General features: G+C 39.5%; 1 protein-coding gene across 7 annotated transcripts in view; it reads left to right on the top strand.

Moving 5' to 3' along the window:
• CNOT2 (CCR4-NOT transcription complex subunit 2) overlaps positions 1–19,336 on the top strand; it is a 94,212-nt gene that overhangs the window by 16,018 nt on the left and 58,858 nt on the right. The gene's annotated exons all lie outside the window — the stretch shown is intronic.

Genomic DNA, 19,336 nt, shown 5'->3' with positions numbered 1-19,336 from the left:
GCCTCTAGGATCTTTCCTCTTAAGCCTTCTTTGGTAAAATCAGAGTCTGCAGTTCTTAAAACTTACTTGGATTTTTCTGACTGAAAAGTGTGATAATTTTTAATGTATAATTTTATAATGACGTATAGCCTTTATAGTGTTAGTGCAAAGTTCTTTTAATTGTGTAGATCCTTAATGTGTGCACCCACCCTTCAGATGCATATGTAAATCATTGTCAGTTTTGACTAAAACTATGTTTAAGTTAGTTTTGTGCTTATTTTTAGACAATCGGAACAATATAAATTGGATTGGGTATGTAGCATGCAAAGTAGAAAGCTTGCAAACTATGTAGTTTTTGCTCAGTTAATGACTTGGTGCCCTCTAATTTTGCGCTTTAGATCTATTGTGAGAAAAGCCTTATTGGGCTATCATTCTAGTGGTACTAAGTTAGTCCAAAGTACTGACTTTGCTTATAAAACCGTCCTTAAAATATGAGGTAGAGTTCTTGTTACCATTTCTATGTCCTAGAGAAGTTCTTAATCAGACTATGCTGTCTTTTGGGGGTTTTATTTTCTTTTTTTATATTGAAGTTTTATCTATGTCAAGTCAAGTATGTAACATACTCAAGAATACTGAGTTCCAATAGTGTTAAAATTTATCTTTATGATTTTTTTCCTTAAAATCAGTCATTAGACTTGAGAACTGCAGAAATGTGCGTGGTACTGATGGATTTACTATAAACATTTACTGTGAAAATGTAATTATTTTGGGGGGGGGGTGTTTGGGCTGTTGTTTTGTTTGTTTGGTTGTTTTGTTTGGTTTTTTTTACAGAAGAGTTCTGGATCAGTAAGAAATATAATGGTAAAAACCTGATTTTCTGAAAAGGGGTAGATAGGGAGTTGTTTAAGGGAGCCCCCGTTAGGGCAGCAGCAGTGTGTTACTCCCATATACATCATGTAACTGACACCTTAATCGTGCACTTCAAAGGAGTAAACTAGTGAAACAGTTTCTTTCGTTTAGGCTTTTATCTTGGGATGTTTGGTCATAATTTAGAAATACTTTACGCTGGAAGAAAGAGTATAAGTGGATTAATTGTGTTTGTTTGAAAACTTTTTCTTAAAGGATTTTTTTTTACACTGGAGCCATGGTGTTAGCTAGTCACTATGCCAGTTAGAAAAGATGATGGTCTTTCATACTTCTAGGTTATGTTTCATGTGGTTTTGAAGATTCTTGAGGGGCCAGTTCTTTTAAAAAGGGAAATTTCCTTTGTGTTAAGCATTAGCCTTGCTGGATTTAATTTCATAATAATATATATAATATATATTATTATTTCATAATAATATAACCTGAGACTGTGGCTTTGCTAGGTTTTGGATTTTTGCACTATTTTGTAAATGGTTCTCAAGTGAACTTGTGCCTTACAGAACCTTGTTATGTTGAAAAGTAAAATTTAGGATTGCATATTGAAGGATGCCTCAAAACATCTCAAGCCCAGTGTGTCATTAAGCTAAGTTAATAGTTCAAGTTTTTATTGTGAGAAATAGCAAATCACACCAGTGTAGCCTAATACAGTGAAGAAGAATGCCTGTGGTATCACTTGCTATTGCAGAGGACTTTGATCCTAACCTCAGGATCAGAGTGGTGGGTAAAGGAGATAACAAATGCATGATACACTCTTAGAAGTATCTCTAGCTTGTGGCCAGATAGGAGACTAACAGTACTGTTTTCTGTTTTTCAAAACACACATTTGTTAAGCAAACACTTCGGATTATTTGGGCTGCTTAAAGCTACCTGATGTACTTCCTAAATAACATCTCTGTTAACCCTCTAAGTAAATAATGTCTCTCTTAAAAGGTTAACAGACATTACTTGGGCATTAAGTCTAGCTTTCTTCAGTTAGTCTCAGGGACCTTCCCATAGGGATGTCTTGGAAGGTAATATCCAGATCCAAGGATTCTATTGCTGTCTCTGAGTTAGGAGAGGGACAGCTGATGCTGGATCTCCTGTATTGGAGATAAGTGTCCTGGAAGGTGCTAGTATTTGATAAAGAGATACATGATACATGACTAGGAGAGTGTCCCCTGACATGCTGTTTAAGGGTTTATAAAACAAAAGTCATTACATGGCTCTTCATTTATATGACTTCTGATTCCTTGCAGCTTGCCATTCCAAGGGTGTAGAGGAATCAGCTCTGTCTCCACGAACTATTTTTGCTTCTCTGCCTTTCTTAAATGCCAGTGTTACCATTCATAGCCTGCAAGAGGTGTTGTGTATAGAAAGAGGAAAGCATTAGATGGAGAGATTTGTGTGGGAGTGGGAACATAAGTGTGGGAACATGGAAAGCAGTTAAAATCCTGGACAGTGTGGGCTGTTCAGGACAATGTCATGTTTTCCTCTCTTGGAAGTAAGAGACAGAAGCCATTTATGTAAGGTGATGGTTTCCACTGGAAAGAATGATCTAAACCTATCCTGCTTTACTTCTGTGGTGTCAGCCTTCTGAGTGCAATGTCAACTACAGAGCAATAGCTTTGATACAGCCGTGTCTGAGCAAACTATTTGTGATCATCACTGCCACAAAGCTCTTTGTGCTTCCCTTTTTTTCCTTTCATTCATAAAATCTTCCTACCTGCCAGTGCAGGGAAATGAGCAAGTAAGCATAAACCCTGGAGATCCTGCCAGTCCATAAACTGGCTACAAAGTTGCTGTGAGAAGCAGTGGAGAAGCTGGTTGGTGGAGCCTGCTCTGATAGATCTGGGAAGTTGTTTTTTGACTACTCAATGCTAGACAGGCTTGGAAGTACTGCCTTAAGCTCTAACAATTATCTCTGATTTCCAGCAAGGCAGCTGAATTAAGAACTGCTACATCAGGGAAAGACAGGAACAAGTTTCTAAAGAGATATTTCAGGTAGCTGCTGGGCTGTTTTCCAGCTTAAATGTCATCTAGGAAGCTATTGCTGTTCTTCGGTCCTTCTCACAAAATTAGATTTTGGATGTCATAAATGGAATATTTCATAGATGGAGGAGGATCCTGGCTTGCCAACTAATTTAAATGTGTCATTGAAGTAAGACACTGTGTGTCTGTTCATGATGTGACTAACATGATACTTCATGGAGTGGAGTATCTATTTGAAATTGCCTGAGTTGAGGTGCAAAATCCTTTTCTGTATAGGTTACATTTTTCTGTAGCTATCTGTAGTGAGTATACTTCTTCACATGACATTTCAGGAATAATTTCTGCATTTTTGTTCTGCTTTGATACCTACCTAACGGTAAGTATCATGTCAGTAAGCAAATGTCTAGAAAGGTCCTGTTGCTTCCTCTGTCAGTATTACCTTTTTACAGAAGTCACTTGGTAAGTTACTAACTCAACATAGAAAAGGTCTGTTGGGACAAATGTGCAAGATGAGCTATGGTAAAGAAAACTTTATGGGGGAGAAATTTCAAATCTGTTATCTTGCATTCCTCTTCTTTTTTCTTTTTTTTTTGTTTTGTTTTGGTTTTGTTCCATTTTTGTCTGTAAGCCTGTCTTATCCAAAGGTAGCTTTCTGATATATTCCTAATAGTCAAATTGCTTTTCAGCTTCTTTAAGTGTGCGTGTTTCCAGGAACCAGACTTCTGCCTTTCTAGTAGCAAGTCCTAAGTCTGGCTCTTGGCTGCTGTAGGCCAAGTGTCCGTTATAATAGGCTTACAGAATTTATTTCTCTCAGAATAACAGTTTTTGTAGTAAGTTCTGTTTGTCTCACTTCTTAAACTTTAGACAGAGAAACAGAAGCTGCATTCCTTGCATTCTGTCCATAGGCAGGGAATAAAGGAGGGAACCCTCCTTCCTTTCAGTGCCTTTCAGTAAGATAAACCTGTGATTTACTCTTCTGTGTAGTAGCAAAATATGTTAACAGTTCCCCATCATTTTTGTTTGTGTTTCTACTGTAAACAGATTAAGGCCTATCCAGTGCTAACAAATACTCAGTGCAAAATTTTAGCTTTAGAGACTCATTGATAATATGCAAAGGAAGGAAAAGTAGAAAAACTCGTATCACATTAATCCTCATTGTCAATCCTTAATAATACTGTCAGCCCCTTTTTCCCTGTTTGTTGTTTTTGGTGTGTAAGTGGTACTGTCTGAGACTCTTGTGTTTGTTTTTTTTCCCCTTGTCTCACTTCTTTAGGCTCTTGTCAGAACTGACTGAAAATGGATATAGGGTATGTCCCTTTTAAAGCAAACTCACAGAGAGACATAATATTTAGTCATCTTTTAATCCAAACATAAACTGTTTTGGGTGGGTTTTTTTTTTTTTGGTGTTTTTTCTTCCGTGTTTTTTTTTTTTCCAAATGTATTATAAGAATGTATTAAACTTTCCAAAAAATTGTTTTGCATATTGATATTCTAACTTAAGATGTATTCAGAAGTCCACATGTATATGAGAACGGAGATTATACCAGCATTAGTTTTTTAACTGACTTATCGTGGAAGGTTTTCAAGTACTTTATTTTGTTATAGTATCTTTATAGGAACAATTTTTAAAGGATGATAGGCCAGTAAATATGTAGCAAGAAAAAATTTAATATGAGGCAGCCTGGTGATGATACTATTGGGAAAACTTATTAAAAATGTTATATTTTTGTATTTAAATCCATGTAAATATCTCTAGCCCTGACTGCGGAGCATTTTTTTTAATGTTTCATTATGCATACATATCTTTTAATCTTAATTACATATAGTCAGTCAAGAAGATCTCTGGATGCTCATTCCTAGAAGCTTAATTAATTTTAAATACTGTGGGAGAAGTGTTTAGCATACATAGTAATATTTGTAATACTGAAATTTGATTGAGAGCTTAAAGTATCCTAATGTACCTTCCCTTAAAAGAATGAGTTCTTACATATTGTAGAATAATCACAGCAGTACTCTTCATAGCTCCATTTATAAAAGTGCCTATGTAATGACACATTTTTAATTACAAGATCCTCGTGCTTTCAGATATACCTGTGCTTACTTTTTCTTTATCTATCTTCGTACTTTTTCTTCTTCTTACTTTTTTCTTTAGCTGTCATCTGAATTTTACTAGTGCCTTAAGAACTGATGAGTGGCATTGCTGTTCTGGTCCATCAACAGATGTGTGATGATCCATCAACAGAGTGTGGAGTGGCATAGACAATACTGAAGCAGTGATTTGACCCAAGGAATTCTTGCATTGTCATCTGCAGTAGGTCAAAAAAAAGAAAGGTTTGCCATTTAGCTCTTCCAGTTTAAGAAGGAAAAGGCTGAATAGTTTTCTTACTGGAAAACCAAGCATTTATGAGAGAAGAAGTGAATAAGCTTCATATTGTTCCTGGGTACTTTGATTTGCCATTGAGAAATAAAGAAGGGTTTTATAATTGAAGGCAAAATAACCTGGACACTGATCAGCTGGAAGAGGTGCACAGATTGGTATACTGACAGTGCTGTTTGGCTCCTTTCTATGAAGGGACTATAAATTCTGGATAAGCCTTACAAGGATTAACTGTAGTCATACTTTTACATGTTAAATGCAATCTAGATTTTTATAATTTTGCTTGATAATTATAGCAACTCTGCAAAGACTGAAATGTTGTAAGTTGCCTGTTACCCAGTTTGGAAATTTAAGAAGTAAAATCTAAATTTTAGTGCACCTGCCTAAAAGACAGTTATGGAGGTAAACATTCAGTTATGCTAGAATATGCTATGGTATTTAACGTGAAAAACATATCTCTCTTGAAGCTCATTTGTGAAGGTTATGTTATTACTGCGATGTTGGAGATATCAGGGCTCATCCTGTATTTTTCTATTCGAAATTTTATTCCTTGCTGTCTGTTTAAAGCAAGAGGATGCAAAATTGAAAGGGAAGAGAAAAAATAAGGGAAAGGAAAAAAAGGGGGGGGACAACACAAACATAGCTTGACTTCAGACATGAGTTTCTGATTTGACTTCAGTAAGGCTAATTGTGTGCAGTGTTTCCACTTGAGAAGGTTGTGTAAAAAAGGAGTAGTTGAAGGGGCACTGTTGATTGTTTTAAGTTGACATTTTGAATACTTTACCATGAGGCCTTTTTATTTATTCAAGTACTTCCCCCCCCCCCCCCCATCACTTGCTGATGTACAGTTTCCTGCAGAAACTCAGCAAAGGTATCTTGCTAGTTTCTTCTCTTCCTCTTCTCTGTGCACCCTTTTCTGTCTGATGGCCCTTCAGGGCAAGGTTGTTTCTGCTGTTTGTTGCTGTTAGATACTGCAGTTGGTCTGGGTACACGGGAGTGCATGAGCAATACCCAGCATCAATGGATGAACCAGAAAGTGCCAGCAGGAGTGAAACCAGTGATCTGCAAAGTGCTCTAAAACTAAATAAGCAAAAAATACTAACAATACTTCAAGTAACTTTTGTTGGTGAGTCTGTGATTTATTTGCAAGCAGAGGTAACAAGTGCATAAACCACTGTTTCATGGTTTTAAAGTCTGCAAGGGGTCTTTATTGAAGTCATGTACTCTTGTCTCTCTAAGGAATGTGTGTATATGAAGGGTGAAGGCATGACCTCATATCTCTTAAGTAGGACTTAATATTATAAAGATAAGTAGCTGTTTATCATGAATTGCACATTTAGTTTGCTCTGTTAACGTTGCTTCATTACTGTAAAATTACTGGCAACCTAAAAATAAGGGCATTTTAGGATTATCTAATATCCACTTAAATAGCAGTGGGTAAAATGCTTGAAACATTAATAGGATATTGTAATGTGGTGTCAGGATAAGTGGAATGATTGGAGAAGAAAGGCACACCTGTGCCTGGGCTTTTGTTTTTTGAGTAAAGTAAACAAAGTAGCTCTGCATCAGTGCTTGACTGTACAAGGCTGGCACAGGTGTGTATTTGTAGCTCCGTGTAGGCACAGGATGCTTAAATTAAGGAGAATGAAGCTTCCAGAAATTGTAATCCATTAGATGAAATAGAACAAAATCCAGTTTCAGTGTAACAATTGATTCAGCTGCAGTGATGTGTGCTAACCAATTTCAAACAAGGCATCAGGAATAGTGCAGGTGTGCTCAGATGAGTGCTGTTGATTCATGTTGAACTACCTGCATCCAGAGGCTGAGGTGTCATGGTTAGGATTGTCTCAGCTCCATTTCCACAAATGCTGCCTAATGCTGCTTGTACTCTAAAGCTGGGGCTCTGGTTCTGCATTCAACAGTTTGGGAACATATGTTAACAACTAAATATTTCTCAAACTTCTTACTGAATGCAGTACTCCTTTAAGTATATTAACAAAAGAAACCACCCAAAACCAGACAAAAAAACCCCACTCACTTTTGCAGGTTTCTGACACGTGGGGATTCTTTTACCTTTGAGTCATGAGCTGTGTGTGTGTTCATCAGAGATCCTTGTGTGCCACACAGCTACTCAAACTAGAGGCCTCTTCTGCCTTGTTAGTGGTATTTAGCTGGAGTATTCTTGGTGCCCTCCTGTTTGCTGACAACACTTTGCTATTTTTGTTTTTCCCTGAGCTGCGCAGTTTTTCACTTGGAATTTCTGGCCTTTAAATCTAGTCACCCTACCTGTCATTGGTATCTGTGGTAGTGGCTTTATGGTCTCTTCAGGCTGTGCGTGGGGTAGGGCAAAAAAGATGGTGGCTAGGTGCAAAAGCTTCTGTTTACTTCTTTCTTAAAAGCAGATCAAATGAATGCCTATTCATAGAATCATAGAATAGTTAGGATTGGAAAGGACCTTAAGATCATCAAGTTCCAACCCCCCTGCCATGGACAGCGACACCTCGCTCTAAACCATGCTACCCAAGGTCTCGTCCAACGTGGCCTTGAACACTGCCAGGGATGGAGCATTCACAACCTCCTTGGGCAACCCATTCCAGTGCCTCATCACCCTAACAGGAAAGAATTTCCTCCTTATATCCAATCTAAACTTCTCCTGTTTAAGTTTTAACCCATTACCCCTTGTCCTATCACTACAGTCCCTAATGAAGAGTCCATCCCCAGCATCCCTATAGGCCCCCTTCAGATACTGGAAGGCTGCTATGAGGTCTCCACGCAGCCTTCTCTTCTCCAGGCTGAACAGTCCCAACTTTCTCAGCCTGTCTTCATATGGGAGGTGCTCCAGTCCCCTGATCATTCTTGTGGCCCTCCTCTGCACTTGTTCCAACAGATCCATGTCCTTTTTATGTTGAGGACACCAGAACTGCACACAATACTCCAAATGAGGTCTCACGAGAGCAGAATAAAGGGGCAGGATGATCACCTCCTTCGACCTGCTGGTCACGCTCCTTTTGATGCAGGCCAGGATACAGTTGGCTTTCTGGGCTGCGAGTGCACACTGCCAGCTCATGTTCATTTTCTCATCGACCAGCACCCCCAGGTCCTTTTCCACAGGGCTGCTCTGAATCTCTTCTCTGCCCAGCCTGTAGCTGTGCCTGGGATTGCTCCGACCCAGGTGTAGGACCTTGCACTTGGCATGGTTAAACTTCATGAGGTTGGCATCAGCCCACCTCACAAGTGTGTCAGGGTCCCTCTGGATGTCATTCCTTCCCTCCAGTGTATCAACCGAACCACACAGCTTGGTGTCATTGGCAAACTTGCTGAGGGCGCACTCAATCCCACTGTCCATGTCAGCAACAAAGATGTTGAACAAGACCGGTCCCAACACCGATCCCTGAGGGACACCACTCATTACTGGTCTCCAGCCAGACACTGAGCCATTGACCACAACTCTTTGTGTGTGGCCCTCCAGCCAGTTCTTTATCCACTGAGTGGTCCATCCATCAAATTGATGTCTGTCCAATTTAGAGACAAGAATGTTGGGTGGGACAGTGTCGAACACTTTACACAAATCCAGGTAGATGACATCAACTGCTCTACCCCTGTCCATCAGTTCTGTAGCCCCATCATAGAAGCCCACCAAATTGGTCAGGCAGGATTTCCCCTTGGTGAAGCTGTGCTGGCTGTCACAAAGCACCTTGTTGTTTTTCATGTGCCTTAGCATGCCTTCCAGGAGAATCTGCTCCAAGATTTTGCCAGGCACAGAGGTGAGACTGACTGGGCTGTACTTCCCTGGGTCATCCATTTTCCCCTTCTTAAAAATGGGGGTTATATTTCCCTTTTTTCAGTCGTCGGGAACTTCACCTGACTGCCATGGTTTTTCAAATATGATGGCCAGCGGCTTAGCAACTTCATTCACCAGCTCCTTCAGGACCTGCGGATGGATTTCATCAGGACCCATGGACTTGTGCGCGTTCAGATTTTTAAGATGGTCTGGAACCAATTCCTCTCCTACAGTGGGTCCAAGGTCTTCATTGTCACAGTCCCTGCGTCTGCCTTCCAAGACTTGGGTGGTGTGGTCAGAGCCTTTGTTAGAGAAGACCAAGGCAAAGAAGTCATTCAGAACCTCAGCCTTCTCCAAATCCTGTGTAGCTAGTTCACCTGAGAGCTTCCTGAGGGGGCCTGTGTTCTCTGTAATCTGTTTTTTATTTGCTATAGAATTATTTGCTGTAGAATTCCTTCCTGTTATCCTTAATATCCCTAGCCAAGTTTAATTCTGACTGGGCCTTAGCTTTCCTAACCTGGTCTCTAGCTTCCCAGACAACATCCCTGTACTCCTCCCAGGCCGCCTGTCCTTGCTTCCACTATTAAAAGTTAACCTGTCTGGGCATATACTCCAGTCTGTAGGTTTGTGTGATGTTAGTGGATCTCCATCTTCCTCACATCATCTGAAAGTAATATAACTTTATAATACGGGTCTTCTGCCATCTTTGTCTTTCAGAGGGAGCATCGTCCCCAGGTGCTAGTGGGACAAGGGCTTTACTTCTAGGATTTAACTGCAGTCACTGCAATGTCCTGTGTACTAGAGACAGAAGAGGAGGGGAAGCATCCCACAGTCTCATGGATGTCTTGCAGTAACTGGGCTGTTCTTAACTGCTGGTGTGGCCAAAGCACAGCTGTGCTTTGCTGCAGACTTCAGCTTCCTTGGCTGTTGAAAAAGAAAGGTCTGAAGTTCCAGGCTTCTAGGAGGGTATTTTCGGTATTGCCCTCCTGTCTGGTTATCTTGACACAATCAAGAGAGGTTTTAAAGTATTTAGGGATAGGTGGTCTAGGAAAGCCCAGGATTGGCAACAGTATGCCTGTTTCGTCAATATGCTTTAATGTCTTGTAGAGGATCCTACTTTTAATAAACCTGTGCTGTTTGTCCTGAAAACAGGTGATCTTTCATTTTCTCAGGGTTTCAAGATGACAGTCTGTTGAGCATGTTTTCTTTTGCCTATTTATTCATTTATTCCCCCCCTCACCCTGGGAAGGTGGCTTTTGCACTGCTTGGAGACCTTAGTTTCAGCTTCTCCTTACTGTTAAGACTTGCAGAAAAAAACTGTCAGAGTTGGAGGCTTCACAAGTGTTACCTGCTGTGACCCATCTATATTTCCTCTGTTGCTGGGAACCTCTAGGTGTCCCAGCAAGTTCATGTTGTCTGCTTTGTCTCCCCACCTCCAGTTTTCTTCCTCTACATTAACAAAACAAACCCATCAAACCATAAGTAACTCTGTCTGCTGTACTCGGTACTCTAACAACAAGTCTTACCAGTCGCACGACTGCTGTCCTACAGCTCATCACTACCTTTCCCTTTCTAGAATCAGTGTGGACTTTCACTGTATAGTAGAGAAAGTTCCAATGTGCTGCAGAATGAAAGTATTTTACAGCCTGTTTTTCAAATATAGAAAAGGGGGCAAAAGATGGAGTAATTTTAGACTTAAGCGTTTATCTCCTCCCCTCCCTCTTGGCCAGTCAGGAAAGAAAATCAGTGTATCTTGTGATTTCAAGATACTGGAATGGAAATACAGAAGTGAACAACAGAGGAATTATCTATTTTTTTAGTGATGCAGATATACTAATAGTAAAATATCTGATTGATTGGCTTCTTTACCTACTAAGGTATGGTGATGTCTCCTTTGTCTTCATAATAATGAAATAGGGGTCTTAAGAGATTCAAGAAACTGTACTGTTGCCTTGAAGCATCTATTTTTTTATTATTTTTTTTTTCTTCTCAGTGGAAAACCAAACTCCAAGCCCAGCACCCAGAAATTTTGTTTACATACTATCAGTTGGATGCAGCTGACTGGGGTGATTCTGGATGCAGCATCTGTGGAGGCTTTTCTGCCTTGGATTCAGAACCATTCGGTCTTGGTGTGTCCTACCACAGTAGAGTAAAATCCTTAAAATTGTCCTCATAATGGGTTACTTCTTCCGATTTAAAGTTTATTTTGAATTGGTTTTATTTAATCTGAAGTGGGATGCACAGGACTTACAGTTTATAGTTGCTTATCCCAGCAAACCAGAAGTGCAATGTCAGCCTTCTAGAGCTCTTCAGTGAAGTGGAGTAGATGACAAGTCACTGTCTTTGGGTGACAGTGTATATTGCTACAGTATAGCGATATTGAAAAAGATACTGTGAACTCACATGATATTTACCAGGACCACATCAGGGCTTGTGTTTGCCTTTGGTTTGTTTTCTGAAAGAGTCAAGTACTTTAGCAAAAGTAGAGTTGCTTAATGGCTTTGGGTCTGAGTGGGAGGTTTGGACCAGTGTGTTGGAGGTGGACATCTACAGATGGATCTCTGCTGGTTCTGTTATGAATTAAGCAAATAATCAATTCTGTTGATTTTAGTGCTGCAGTGATACATGTTCGGATTTCCACACTTTAGGATGCAGGAGGGTCAAATTTGACCCTTAGCACAGCAGGGGAAAAATTTGACTTGGACCAATGAAAAAGTTGGTCACCCTTTGAAGTATTATCCATGCTCCTGTTTGAACCTGCTTCTGCATCATGTTGGGAAACTGAAGGTGCTTTTCAGTTTCCTTTCTCCAGCAGTAATGTCTTCCAGTTTTTACTTATTGTTTCTTGAATTAAACTTTGGGATTAAAATAATGATCACCTGCAATAGATATTTTGAAATGCCCTTTATTGGGTAGGAGAATCACTGAAAAACAACTCTATGTTTTGGATAGCTATAATTTCCAGGTAATGGAACAAATCTGTGAGACCATAAAAGCATGTAGTGTCAAGAGGAAATTGTGTAATTTCATTGACATTGTAAACGCCTATACCAGCACAACAAGGTTGTTACTTTCCACCCCCCCCCCCCCCCCCCGCCCCAGTTCCTTGTTGACCATATACCTATTTGAACTTCCTCTATCTTCATGTTTATTCTCATTTTGGGTTAATTCAGCACTGGAAATGGCTCACTATTGATATAATGACGACAGTTTAGCCTCTTTTCACGCTTTTCCCTGAATACCACACTAAGATTGTTTTCTTGGTAGTATGTTGTCCAAAGAGACTACTGGTCTTCATTCTTACCACTGGTCACTGTAGGGAGCCTGTGTGACATCTGTGCAACATGTACTGAGTCAGTGTCTTTGGAATGCTGCAATTTTATGCATTTTTGTGGTGACACTTACTTGCCTTTTTTATCTGTTTAGGTTTTGACAATGTGATATCTAACCAAATGAATGCTTCATTATTTTTAGTCATCTTTATTAAAAATAAGTAGTGCTCCCATAGGATATTCACTCTCCAGGTGAAGTCTTCAGTGTATGTACTCATCCCAGATACTGAGGAAGATACCAGTTTGTGCACATATAAGAGACGTGGATTTTAAAGTTACATTGTCAGACATGCAAGATGAGGAGGATTTGAAAGTGAAAGATGAAAAGGAGTTGTCAAATCATAGAGACTAATGAAGAAGTTTGGAAGGTGCAAGTTGAAAAATGTTACTGAATGAGAATATTGTTAGCCAGAAGCTGAGTATTTGCTTAGGTTTTATGACTTTGAATACCCTTGCATTACTCTTGTGAATTTTTCAGGGTGAGGGGGATAAAAGAAAGCTTACATTATAGGAGTCTTATGTTTGGTTTTGTTGATGATATTTTTTTTTAAATTGATAAGTGCTGCCAGTTCTTAAAGCTTTTGAATTCTGTAGTCAGCAGGGAGACTTTTAGTAAGATATACATGTGCACATGTATTTGTGTGTATATGTATATCTTGATATATGGATTATTAGACCCCTGTCCTTTAACTTTGGTGAAATGAAAATCTTTGTTCTGACAGGATTGTTAGGTCATTTGCGTGATGCAAGTGAACAAGAATGTGGTTGTGATATGCCAAGTAGAGAAGTTTATTTATTAATTTTTTTGTCAAGTAAACTGGACAAAAAAGTATGCGGAAATGTGAATACGTTAGAATGATCTCTGCATTAATATGTTAAAGTAATCAGTTAAACTTGCCTGCATTATTTTCTTCATAATGATCAGATGGTCACTTTTTCTGAATGGAAACTTTTTATTGTATTTTGAGCTTTTATATGAAAAGAAAGGTAATCTTTTTGTTCTCAGTTCCTGAAGTGGTTAGAGGGGAAACTGATGCTAGAACATGCTTCAAGTATTTCCTTTTCCCTGCTTCATTTTACCTGGATAGGAGGAAGATTTAGAAGCCTTACTCGGATATTTCTGTGTGTCTGTACTTACCAAGCATGACAGTCGGGTCATATAGGTGAACTTGTCCACAAAATAGCAGTGGTCTGCTTTGATATGTGTCTGCCACTCAAGTTTATAGCAGTAGTGTCTGTGGTAAAAGATAATTCAAGGTTATGGGTCCTTTGTGTTTAATGTTTGTTTTCTGTTAACTTCCTTTTGTGTAGTTGTTTTGTGCTCCTGCCAAAGTTCTGCATGTTTGAGCAGTTTGTAAATAATTTTGGATTGTTTTCAGTGCAGCTCACTGGGGCCTGTTCTACTTCAGGCTTCGAGTGCTGAGGCCTGAGATGCTAATGGCAATTTAGAGCTGTCTTAGATGAATGAATGTAAGGTGCAGTGGAAATAGAGTATATTAAAGCATAAGTTAATGAGTTGCAGGTAATTACACTATATAGTTAACTTTGTTTTAATTTATTGTGCATGGTTAATTGTCATTCATTTTAGATGGTGGTTGTATTTCTGTGTGACAAAAAAAAAGAATACACACTTTTTAGCATGAGCCATTAGAATTCTGATGTGACAAATTTGGGATTATTGGCTTTGTTCCAGTTGGTGAGATCAGAGGAAATGTAAAGTATAATCAGCTAGATGAAATGAGTAGGTTTGCCTTGCTTATATTTAATTACTAACAAGTTTGAAATTTGGTTCACCTACTTCTTCAGGCTCCCTTTATAGTCAGTGGATAGAGGTCACTCCAGGAGTGATTCCTCCCCTTCTACTTCTCTTGACTGGCTATAAAGCAAGCCTATGTGTTGCTTTTGAAAGCAGGATTCTTCATGCAGCTGTTTCTGATTTGTGCTGCAGATTTGCCTATTTTGGTGGAACATATGAAAAGGCCTCATTACCTGGAGAAACCTTTTTATTCATGCGTTACTGTGGACAGGAGGAGGGAGTTATATATAAAACAAATAAAAAATAAATCTCTCAACAGTTTGCTCCCGAAGATGACTGAAAGTGGTTGGGATTGGGATCACTGATCAGCTGAAGGTTTCACAAGTAATATAAAGTCAAAGCAGTTATAAGAATGTTTGAATTTGAAGGGAGATGCTGAAATAAATCTGATTTTTCAACTGTAGCAATAGCAGCTCCAAGTTGGGAATAAAGAAATTGCCCATCAGTCAAGACTAATGAGTGTAAGACTAATGAATATGAGACTACAGAGAAAGTATCTTTCAAAGTAATTTTTCTACAGGGAAAAATGCAGGCAACCTTCTCCAGTATTCAGAATGCAAGTATTAAACTAATTTGTCATGAATAGAAGCAGACTGTATTATCTGAGCTTAGCATAGAGGAAATGTTATACAAAATGACGTGCATATTTTAATTTGTTTTAATATAAGCACTGTTTTGTCATTTTTACTTGGAGTTGTAAATTATAGAATAAAATCTTTCCAATAGTGACATTCTTTCAGTTGTCCTTACTCTGTGTGTGACCTAAGGTCATAACATCAGAGGCATCTTTGTTTAAGCTTTGCATTAATCTGTGTTAGAAGTTTGGAATCCTTGAAGTAGTAATTACCAATTTTCCTGGCCCTTAAACATGTTTGGGTTTTTTTTCCCACTAGAATTGGTTTGTGTGGAGATAGTTGTCCAAGCTGTGTTGTCTGCAATTTGAAGTGGGACAGGATCTATATGGATACTGCCTAGTATTTCTGAAAATCAAAGGCAGAGTTACTTGTTGTTACTTACATTTCTGTGACCTTTACTCTGTGTCTAACATTCTTTTAAAATAAGGTAGCTCTTAGGGTGTGTCGCCTTTATGTTTGGTTTTGGTTGGGTTTTGTTTTTTTTTTTTAACTTTTTAAGTACCTAGCAATGTTATTTCTCAGTTTCTTAGAATGGGGGGTCAGTTATTTAGGTTTTCCAAATCCTCAACCTGTGCTATAAATTGAATTTGACTTGGGTATTACTCTTTAAGCTTAATTGGAAAGAGATTTAGGATAAAACTAAACTGCTAAAGCAATCCAGCATCCTCCTGTGGTGGAGCAGAAGATCTGAGTAGATACTGTGGATTTTAAGAAGACTGTTAGGCACATACTGATATGGTCTACATAAATAAGCTAAGGAGGTACGTCCTAGACTGAAGATACCACAAGTTGTCTGGAAAACCGTAATGTGACTATGTCACTGTGAAAGTGTAGGTTTCATAAGCATTTTCTTGAGCCTGGTACATGTTGATATTTTCCTGAATTGTTGGATGATAAAATCGGAAGCAAATGTACCCATTTTTGCATAAAATAGCAAATACAGAAATGACAAACAGTACAAATTTATAATGAGGAGTAGTCATTAATTAGCAGGGAATGATGTAGTGCTTGTAGTGAATGATTAGCCATTCAGACTGGCAGTATGTTGTTGAGGGAGAGATGGAAGCAGACCAGGATTTGTACGCAGGAGTGCCTGTGTCCAAATTGTAGTGAAATGCTGTTGCTGTGTTCAAAGATGTTAGGGCCTCACATGGTGTACTGTACTTACAGAAGTATATTAACTAGTAAGAGGACTAAAAAGGAATGTGGGTCTAGTAAAGATGAACTGGAAGAGCAGAGAAGAACTGGAGCAGCTCTCTGCTGGGAACAAGTACAGTACTGTACCTCATGAGTGCAAAAGGAGATGGAGAAGAAAAGCTGTTCTTTGTCCTCTGGGAAAGGGTTAAGATCATCATGTTTGTGTAAAAGGGTTTTTAGGAGGTCAAGGGAATTTTGGTAAGCATGGTCAGCTCTGAGATAGGTTCCTCAGCGCGGCTGTACATGTAAGGTCTGTTGTGGGTCAAAGAGCCAGTAATCATGTTGAACTCTGCCTTCTGCTTAGGTAAAGAAGTCAGCAGGAGCCAGGAGCTACCATGCAGGACATGGTAGCAGATGCTAGCCTCTCTTGAGTATGAGGTACCTTTTTGCTAGGGAGAGGAGGGCCACGAGGATGATCAGGGGACTGGAGCACCTCCTGTATGAAGATAGGCTGAGAAAGTTGGGGCTGTTCAGCCTGGAGAAGGCTGCGTGGAGACCTCATAGCAGCTTTCCAGTATCTGAAGGGGGGCTACAGGGATGCTGGGGATGAACTCTTCATTAGGGACTGTAGTGATAGGACAAGGGGTAACGGGTTAAAACTTAAACAGGGAAGTTTAGATTGGATATAAGGAGGAAATTCTTTCCTGTTAGAGTGGTGAGGCACTGGAATGGGTTGCCCAGGGAGGTTGTGAATGCTCCATCCCTGGCAGTGTTCAAGGCCAGGTTGGACAGAGCCTTGGGTAGCATGGTTTAGTGTGAGGTGTCCCTGCCCATGGCAGGGGGGTTGGAACTTGATGATCTTAAGGTCCTTTCCAACCCTAACTATTCTATGATTCTGATTTCCTATTTTCTGCAAAATTTTTCATCAACAAATTAGCATCTAATTTGGAAAAGAAGAATACAGCCTGTTGTGCTGCCTTTGGGCCAAAGAATTCTCATTTCCCATAAAATGTGGAGAACAAAAGCCGTGTAATGAGGTGGAATTACAGTGATTTTAATCAGCATAGAGCTTGTGTGTATATATGAAATAGGCTAGTATTTGTATTAGCGTGTTGTCTTCTTGATTTAACATTATATACATATGTAATAAAATGATGAAGATTGGCATTTTCTCATTCACAATGCATTTATTTCCAATTTGCTTTCAAATTGGAAATAAATAACTTTCTCAAGTCATATTTTGGTATTCACGTAAGGTCCCACTTGCTTTATCTGTGTCTCAGGGATGACAAGGCTGGAATGTTGTGGAATCCCATCAGTGCTGTTTTTATTGGTGTGATAATGATCGCATTTTAATGGCATGAGATGTCTTCTGTTGGAACTGAACTTCTTGCTTTGGTGTAGTTGGTTGATGCTGTAAAAAGACCAGGGGGAGGAGCTGAAATACAGCCACTTCTGTGGTACTGCCTAGAAAGGCTTTGCAACCCAAGTCCTTTCCCTTCTTCCAAGGGAAAGGGGCAACCTAGTTTTGTGTTGAAATTTTGATACTTAGTGATTATTTTCTAAAACCTGTTGCTTATGCTGTGACTAGCTTTATAATATCCAGGAAAAGAATGTAACCCTTTCTCTCTAATTTCTGTTATGATTTTACTATATCTGCATGTCAGATATGGTGCTTGCTCCCACCAGTAGGTTTAGAAGACTGGATGAAAGAGCTGTTCCTCGTGTAGCAAGTCTGAATTTAATGAAATAAAAGCTTAATGAAGTCTGAAGATTACACTGTTAGAAGAAATACTTAATTTTGTCAAGTGTATAGAACTAGAACTGAAATCGTAACATTTTAAAGACAGGTAAAGAGGGCAGCATTACTGAGTGTGAAGTAGTGCAGTCTGAGTCTAGAATCTACCTGGGACTTTTGGAAACTCTGAACTTGTATATCTTCTGCTGTTTGAACTCTTGAAGAATTCAGTCCTTTGTCAGGCAGAAAGGGTCAGTCTGCCTGTAAGACTTCAGTGATATAATTTGTATTTTTACAACAAATGTAGTCCTTATAGCAATCCCTTCCTCAGAAAAGAAACCTTGTGGGTTTTCCACAGTGTTTGGTACTATTTCCATTCTGTCACGTGAAGAGCCAGCTGTTAGACACATCCTTGCACCCAGCGGTGCCAAGTCCCACTCCTGCTGGACAGTGCTACTGCTCCTTATAGTGATGGCAAAGAGAGCGTCTTTGGATCATCTGGTACAGGCACTTGGCTTGAGAGGCCAGGTCTCTTCGCAGAATCATGGGTATCTGAAACTTTCTGCTGACCTTATTGGTGGTGTATATTGACTTTACAACACTTTGTAAGCGGAAGGAAGAAGACAGCAGCTTGCCTGCTGACCTACAGTTTATTTGCAGGATGTGATGAATCTGGGTGTGTGCTAAGGTGGTGTAGCAGTGGCAGACAACAGAATCTCCTGCTTTGCTTCCTCCCGTTGGCAGACTGTGGATTTGGTTGCATAGTGCAGCCCTGACGCTGGGGGCCACACTTGAATTACTCCAGGACCACAGCGCTAACTGCTGTGGGCCTGGGTAACTTGGTTGCTTTCTTCAAGCACTCAAGGGCACGGTTAGTGGTAGCCATTTTGAATAGGTTCCCTAGTCAATCAGTGCTTTGGTGATATTTTCAATGGAGTGTTGTGGTTTATTGTTTAAAGCTGAATAAAAAGTTTTGCAGAATAAGTGTATACAAATTCTTTAGCAAATCTACTTTGAAATTTTGCTACTCTTCTGAAGTAAAGAACCTTAGGAAAGTATTGTGAGAAAGGACAGTGCAAAACACAACCATTTGTGCTGTGCCTGTTCTGGGCATACTCTCAACAGCATGAACGTGCGCTTTGGTTTTCTGGTAAAAAAAAATATTGTAACTTCATCATTAGGTGCAACAACTGATTCCTTCACTAGCTTAGGGTCCTAGCATACAGCTCTGTGTTAAGACTCTGGTGATGTGTTTTTTTCACCAATGTTATTGTTCATTTCCTGTACCAGTTACAGCCAGAACGTACTGATTCTGGAAGTCCTGATGGGTCAGAGATTTGGTTTTGCATTTGTTTTTTGGTGTTTTTTTGTTTAGTTTTCCCATTAGTTTTTTCAGTGAACCAAGATTTCTGTCAGGAATGATTTTTGTTTTCTTTTTTCTTCTTTGGTTTTGGAAACATGGATTCTGTGGTTCCAGCTTCTGGTTTTGTTTTTCCAGTCATCTCTGAAAAGTCTTGGGGCATGAATTTGGGCTTGTTCCCCTGTTGTCCCAGGGGTGGTTTGGAAACATTTCTGTCTGTCTTGTAAGAAGACAAAGTTCCCTTTAAGCTGTATGATAGAGTCGGCTGGTATTCAAGTTTTATTGGGTT

Source organism: Neopsephotus bourkii, unplaced genomic scaffold (assembly GCF_033783945.1).
Source record: "Neopsephotus bourkii isolate Nb327-2 ecotype Australia unplaced genomic scaffold, CSIRO-AGI_Nbou_v1 NB_1423, whole genome shotgun sequence".
Classification (NCBI taxonomy): Eukaryota; Metazoa; Chordata; class Aves; order Psittaciformes; family Psittacidae; genus Neopsephotus; species Neopsephotus bourkii.
The sequence above is the reverse complement of the archived record's forward strand: the minus strand, read 5'-3'. Positions and strand labels throughout refer to the sequence as shown.